Below are 6,742 nucleotides of genomic sequence, written 5' to 3'. Positions count from 1 at the left end.
CACATAGGGCTCTGTCTGCTAATCCCCTGCTGATCAGAGAAGAACAGGTGGATGACAGGTCCGTGTCTCCTCAGTTTCTGCAGAGTGGTGGACACGGACCGAGCACGAGCCTGCCTATAGGTGACCAGGTTTTCACCTGTTTGGGGTGCACAGGTGTTTCATGCATCTGCATGCAGGCAGTCCAGTTTATATCTATTAGGATGAAGCTTCTGGTCCCAGTTAGGCAGCAGTATGGGTGCAGGTATGTGACCACCAACGCACACTGTGGGCATTCGGTGCCATGCGCTCACACGGCTGTCACATTGGGACCAGTACAGCTGCTGCATCCCAATAGACATGAAAGGGACTGTGTGCACATGGATGTACAGAACACCTGTGAAGACAGTCCATCACACGGGTGTACGGATTGCTGATGAAGACAGAACTAGAAATGGTAACGATTACCATATTTAATTGTGTGCCAGTTATTCATAGTCCTCTCTTATTTAATGTCTCTCTCTGGCTTAAATCACCAGTAATTGACAAACCTAAAGGGTCTGCTCTGCCAGGCAAATGTGTATTGTGGAGAGGAGGGGGGTAAGGGAGAGGAGACAGCTACTGGGGGACTTATAGTGATCGAGATGGATTTTCTTTCTTGCCTGCGCCATGTGTCCCCCCCCCCCCCCTCTCCCCAGCAGCTGATGGCAGGCGTCTGCTGATCCCCACAGACATGATTTCATTTTCCAGTCTGGCCAGAAGCGACTGGGTAGGTCAACTCTTCTCACGTGTCCATGAGCTGCTTAAAATGGCATTAAACCCAAAACAGCTTGCAGCGGTGGCTGCATTCATTTTCTTTTCTTTGGCTTGTTTTCCCCTCTGTTTTCTCCTGGTGATCTGGCCAGTAACACATCTCTTGTATTAGTGTACCTCCACTTTGAAAGAAAGAAAGGGCACAGGGGCACCTTAGAACAGCTGCATTGTCAAATTGAAGCTCAACTAGCTACACCAGCAATTATAGCAAGTTTTTGGGATAAAGGTTTTACATTTATTATTATTATTATTATTATTATTCAGGATTTATAGCGCCAACAGTTTGCCCAGCGCTTTACAACATGAGGGCACACAGTACAGTTACAATACAATTCAATACAGGAGAAATCAGAGGGCCCTGCTCAATATAAGGTGATCATTGTAAGCACCCCTGTCAGTTGAAAATGGTTTGTTAACTGATACTGTACATCTGCAGAAAAGCCTGTTCTGTTGAAAACTAGGGATGAGCCGAACACCCCCCCCCCCCCCCCCGGTTGGGTTCGCACCGGAACGTGCGAACAGGCAAAAAATGTGTGCGAACACGCAAACACCGTTAAAGTCTATGGGACACTAACATGAAAAACCACAAGTGCTAATTTTAAAGGCTTATATGCAAGTTATTGCCATAAAAAGTGTTTGGGGACCCGGGTCCTGCCCCAGGGGACATGGATCAATGCAAAAAAACTTTCAAAAACGTCAGTTTTTTTCAGGAGCAGTGATTTTAATAATGCTTAAAGTGAAACAATAAAAATTAAATATTCCTTCAAATATTGTGCCTGGGGGGGGGGGGGGGGGCTTGGTCTGCCTGTAATGTAGCACATCTTTCCCATGTTCATAACAGTCCAGCAGCAAGATGACATAAAAGATCATTAAAAAAACAGCGTGGGTTCCCCCCCAATCCATTACCAGGCCCTTCGGGTCTGGTATGGATAGTAAGGGGAACCCTGCGCCAAAATGTGAAAAAAAAAATGGCGTGGGGATCCCCCCCAAAATCCATACCAGGCCCTTTAGGTCTGGTATGGACATTAAGGGGAACCCCGCACCAAAATCTTAAAAAAAAAAAAAATCTAAAAAAAAAAGCGTGGTGGTCCCCCCAAAACCCATACCAGGCCCTTCAGGGGCCCCGCCCTTGACTATATAACAGCTATCAAAGCAAAAAGACGGCAGTTGGACTGTCGGCGCCGTGATTGAAGATGGATGGACATCGTCGGACATTTTTTTTTTTTTAAATAAAGGAATTGTCCAAAACTGTCTTCTGTCATTTTTACTTTTTTAACACTTTTTTGGTGAATGAGTATAATGTACCTCATACCCATTCACATGGGGGGGGGGCAGGATCTGGGGACAAGGTGCTTTGAGGGGGCCTGGTACAGTTCAGGAGTAGAGAAAGAAAAGAAAGGAAAGAAAGAAAGAAGGAGAGAGAAAGAAAGAAAGAAAGAAAGAAAGAAAGAAAGAAAGAAAGAAAGAAAGAAAGAAAGAGAGAAAGACGGAGAGAAAGAAAGAAAGAAAGAAAGAAAGAAAGAAAGAAAGAAAGAAAGAAAGAAAGAAAGAAAGAAAGAGAGAAAGAAAGAAAGACGGAAAGAAAGAAAGAAAGAGAGAAAGACGGAGAGAAAGAAAGAAAGAAAGAAAGAAAGAAAGAAAGAAAGAAAGAAAGAAAGAAAGAAAGAAAGAAAGAAAGAAAGAAAGAAAGAAAGAGAGAAAGAAAGAAAGACGGTAAGAAAGAAAGAAAGAAAGAAAGAAAGAAAGAAAGAAAGAAAGAAAGAAAGAAAGAAAGAGAAAGAAGGAAGGAAAGAAAGAAAGAAAAAGAAGGAGAGAATGAAAGAAAGAAGGAGAGAAGGAAAGGATAAGGAAGGAAGATAGATTGTGGTGCAATGACCTTTCTGATTGGATACAGTTTGATTAGGCAATTGCACGCATTACATAGTTCTGGTAAATGTAAAGGAGATTGTAGAGAGGTTGTACAATCAGATTGTATAGTGTATGGCTATCTTTAGATCTACCAACAACTATGTAGTACAAAGGTGTGTGTAATTAGAATTAGATAGATTAGATACAAGCTCATATTACATATATTACAGTTCTGGTAAATGTAAAGGAGATTGTACAGGGATAATATGGTGATATAGTCAGTAGTATGAGGACCCCTAGAGGTGATCTCCCTGTGCAGGGATATGAATGGTGAGGAGTGATATCAGCACTGACACAGGATGTTATTATGTCATTCACACACAGACAGGAGAGGGATAGGAGAGGATAGAAGGGCAGTATGATGTAAGTGAGTGTCATATATAGGAGGAGGAGGAGGGCCGATCCATGACACTCACGATCCCCTCCTCTTCTATACAACTTCCCATACACAGCCAATCACAGCCCGATCGCAGCCATCCATCTCCATCTATGACAGGGAGGAGGAGCCTCCTGCTCTTCCCATACTCTCCGCTGACATCCCGATCTGTGCCTCTCATCTCACCCCTCTCCTCCTCTATACACCGGACAGGAGGATCCACACCGGAGGACTGTACACTGACAGCACTGCACCGCCACTGCACAGGTCAGTGACACCCCGGGGACACTTACTGATCTTATATGACAGGCAGAGGATTTCTACATGGCCATGAGGTCCAACTATAATCAACTAAAATCGTGTGCTTCTGTGTGATCCAATTTTCACTTTAATACCCCTTGTATATTTATTTGTAGAAAAAGGTATATTTATTGTCTTTCTTTCTTTTCTCTTTCCTTCCTCCCTTCTTCCATTCTATTGATCTATACTCTTGATGTTTCTTGATGTGAATGAAGAAATAGAAAGAAAATACATTTCTTTCTATCTTCCAGTTAATCAAAAGGTTCAATGGAAGATGGAATCACAAGCACACAATTTTAGGAATAACCTTTATTTTTCTACATAAGCTCCATATCCACATGGAGACACTTCTGACTATAGATCTATGTTTGTCCCAAGCATGTTTGAATCCACTTACTGTTGCCTGTCCCACTACCTCTGCTGGAAGTTCATTCCGATCATCAACTACTCTTTCTGTAAAATAATCATTTCCAAGATTCGTTTTGAACTTTCCTTCTGCTAGTGTGAGGTCATGTCTCCATGTTCTTGATTTTGGCTTCATATTGAAAATATTGCCCTCCTGAACCTTATTCACCCCCCTTCACGTATTTAATGGGCCCCCTTTACTTCAGTGAAGGTATAAAAATGAGTGTCTTCCAAAAATGGGTTTGAGTTAGGAAATAAGAAGCAATGTAAGGTGGATGTCTAAACTTGTCAGGGGTATTGTCATGGTGGAAGATGACAGCACTTTTTGGCTAGTTATTTGGCTAATTTTTTCAAAACCCTTATATAATGATCGGATGTTACTAAATACTAGCTGTCCATACATGTTACAGCACATACATCCACATATACTCTGCTATAAACTGATATCAAAATGCTTGCTTACAGTAGTTTCTAATAAAATGTTTTTTTTTTCTACAGACTTTTTGAATGCCTCTATCTATCTATCTATCTATCTATCTATCTATCTATCTATCTATCTATCTATCTATCTATCTATCTATCTATCTATCTATCTATCTATCTATCTATCTATAGTATATATATATATATATATATATATATATATATATATATACATATACTGTATATTATTTTCTTTCTTTCTTTCTTTCTTTCTTTCTTTCTTTCTTTCTTTCTTTCTTTCTTTCTCTCAAACATCCGGCACTTTCCCATCCCTAGAAAGCCGCAAGTGCTTCTGCATTAGCGTTTACCTGTGTATGTGCGTGCAAAATATTAATGTGAAATCGCTACATTCATATGCACATGTGTGGCTTAAGCTGGATACAAACTATACGACTTTCTGTAGATTTTTTTCCTTTAGATTTAACAAAAACATATAATATGAGGTCAGACCTTAAAGTGATTGTAAAGGATCGTTTTTTAATTTTTTTAAAATAACAAACATGTCATACTTACCTCCACTGTGCAGCTCGTTTTGCACAGAGTGGCCCCGAACATCACAGTTATATAGTAGGTGAGGTTGAAAAAAGACACAAGTCCATCAAGTCCAACCTATGTGTGTGATTATATGTCAGTATTACATTGTATATCCCTGTATGTTGTGGTCATTCAGGTGCTTCTTGAAACTATCAATGACCCCCCCCCCCCCCCCCCGCTGAGACCACCGCCTGTGGAAGGGAATTCCACATCCTTGCCGCTCTTACAGTAAAGGACTCTCTACATAGTTTAAGGTTAAATCTCTTTTCTTCTAATTTTAATGAGTGGCCACGAGTTTTGTTAAACTCTCTTATTCAAAAAAAGTTTTATCCCTATTGTGGGATCACCAGTATGGTATTTGTATATTGAAATCATATCCCCTCTCAAGCGTCTCTTCTCCAGAGAGAATAAGTTGAGAGCTCACAACCTTTCCTCATAACTAATATCCTCCAGACCCTTTATTAGCTTTGTTGCCCTTCTTTGTACTCGCTCCATTTCCATTTCCACATCCTTCCTGAGGACTGGTGCCCAGAACTGGACAGCATATTCTAGGTCCGGCCGGACCAGAGTCTTGTAGAGCAGGAGAATTATCATTTTATCTCTGGAGTTGATCCCCTTTGGAGTCACTCGGTGGCTCTTGCGGCTCCTCCCCGCATCAGATAACCCCCTAGGAGAAGCGCTCTCCCGAGGGGGTTACCTTGTGGGCACGCTCCTGAGTCCAGCATTCGTCTATAGACACGAATGCCGGACTCGACCTCGCCCCCCGGCACCCGCATTATTGGATTTGATTGACAGCAGCGGGAGCCAATGGCTGCGCTGCTATCAATCTATCCAAACAAGAGCCGGGACCCCATGGATAGAGGGACAGCGCATCCCCACCGAAGAGATGAAGGGGCTCAGGTAAGTAAAACCGGGGGGGGCGGTGACTGCCAAGTGTTTTTTCACCTTAATGCATCCTATGCATCCTATGAGGGTTTACAACCCCTTTAAAAGTTTCAATTTGTATGCAATCAGGCAGGCCCTTGCACTACATGGTTTTGTTACATTTGAAGGAATTCAGACAACAAAAGTTGTATAGTGTGTATGGGGTCTAACTGCCATTGCAAAAGCCATCAGTGTTTTCAAGTGTACAGTAACATGCAGCCATTGACTTTTATGGGCAGCTGTATGCGGCACCTGTGACTCCCTGGGTGCGGGAAAGTACCAACAATTTTATGTAAGAAGACTTTTGAGCAGGTAAATGTCCATGTGCATGAGGCCTTCTAGTGTTCCTTCTTTGTGTCTTTCCTTCTAGAGCAGCCTTTCTCAACCTTTTCAACCCTTGAAATGCATTTCTGATCTCAGGGAACCCCTGCTAAAAATGACTATATCTACAACTCAGGATACATTAGTGTGATGGTCAGTGGGAAGAATGATCCTTACACTTGTGGTCATTGGGAAGAATTACCCCCTTACAGATACCTAAAAGGATCAATGGTGTCAGTGGGAACTTATCTGAGAGGCAGAAATTGCTCATTGCTTAAAGCGGAGTTCCACCCTCCGGTGCCACAATTGGCACCTTTCGGGGGGGAGGGGGGACAGGATACCTGTCTTTGACAGGTATCCTGTTCCCACTTCCGGGAGTCCGCGCCGCGGCCCGTGACGTCACCACGGGGCTCCCTCCTCCTCCCCCTGTCGCCGGGCCAGTAGGAGAGAGGAGCGGGGCCTCGCGCATGCGCAGTAGGGTTCCTGGCGTGAAGCCGCAAGGCTACACCGTCGGGTGCCCCTACCCGCAATGGCAGCGGCAGCAGCACCCAACAGCTGATGGAAACATCAGCTGTGGTGCCGACATCGCTGGACTTCAGGATTCATTTTTTTTTTTTGGCGGACCTCCGCTTTAAGGAACCCCAAGCAACCTCTGAAGGAACTTTAGCGTTCCATGGAACCTTGGCTGAGAAATCCTGTTCT

The 6,742-nt window shown here is 43.2% G+C and overlaps 1 protein-coding gene across 1 annotated transcript in view; it reads left to right on the top strand.

The window, feature by feature from the left end:
• The first annotated feature begins 3,019 nt into the window (after positions 1 to 3,019).
• LOC141144225 (ATP-dependent translocase ABCB1-like) overlaps positions 3,020 to 6,742 on the top strand; it is a 134,145-nt gene continuing 130,422 nt past the window's right edge. The window contains 1 exon segment of the mRNA XM_073629683.1: positions 3,020 to 3,340. The gene's annotated coding sequence lies outside the window, so the exon portion shown is untranslated.

Source organism: Aquarana catesbeiana, linkage group LG05 (assembly GCF_042186555.1).
Source record: "Aquarana catesbeiana isolate 2022-GZ linkage group LG05, ASM4218655v1, whole genome shotgun sequence".
NCBI lineage: Eukaryota > Metazoa > Chordata > Amphibia > Anura > Ranidae > Aquarana > Aquarana catesbeiana.
Note: the sequence above shows the minus strand (reverse complement) of the source record. Positions and strands in the feature narration are given on the sequence as shown.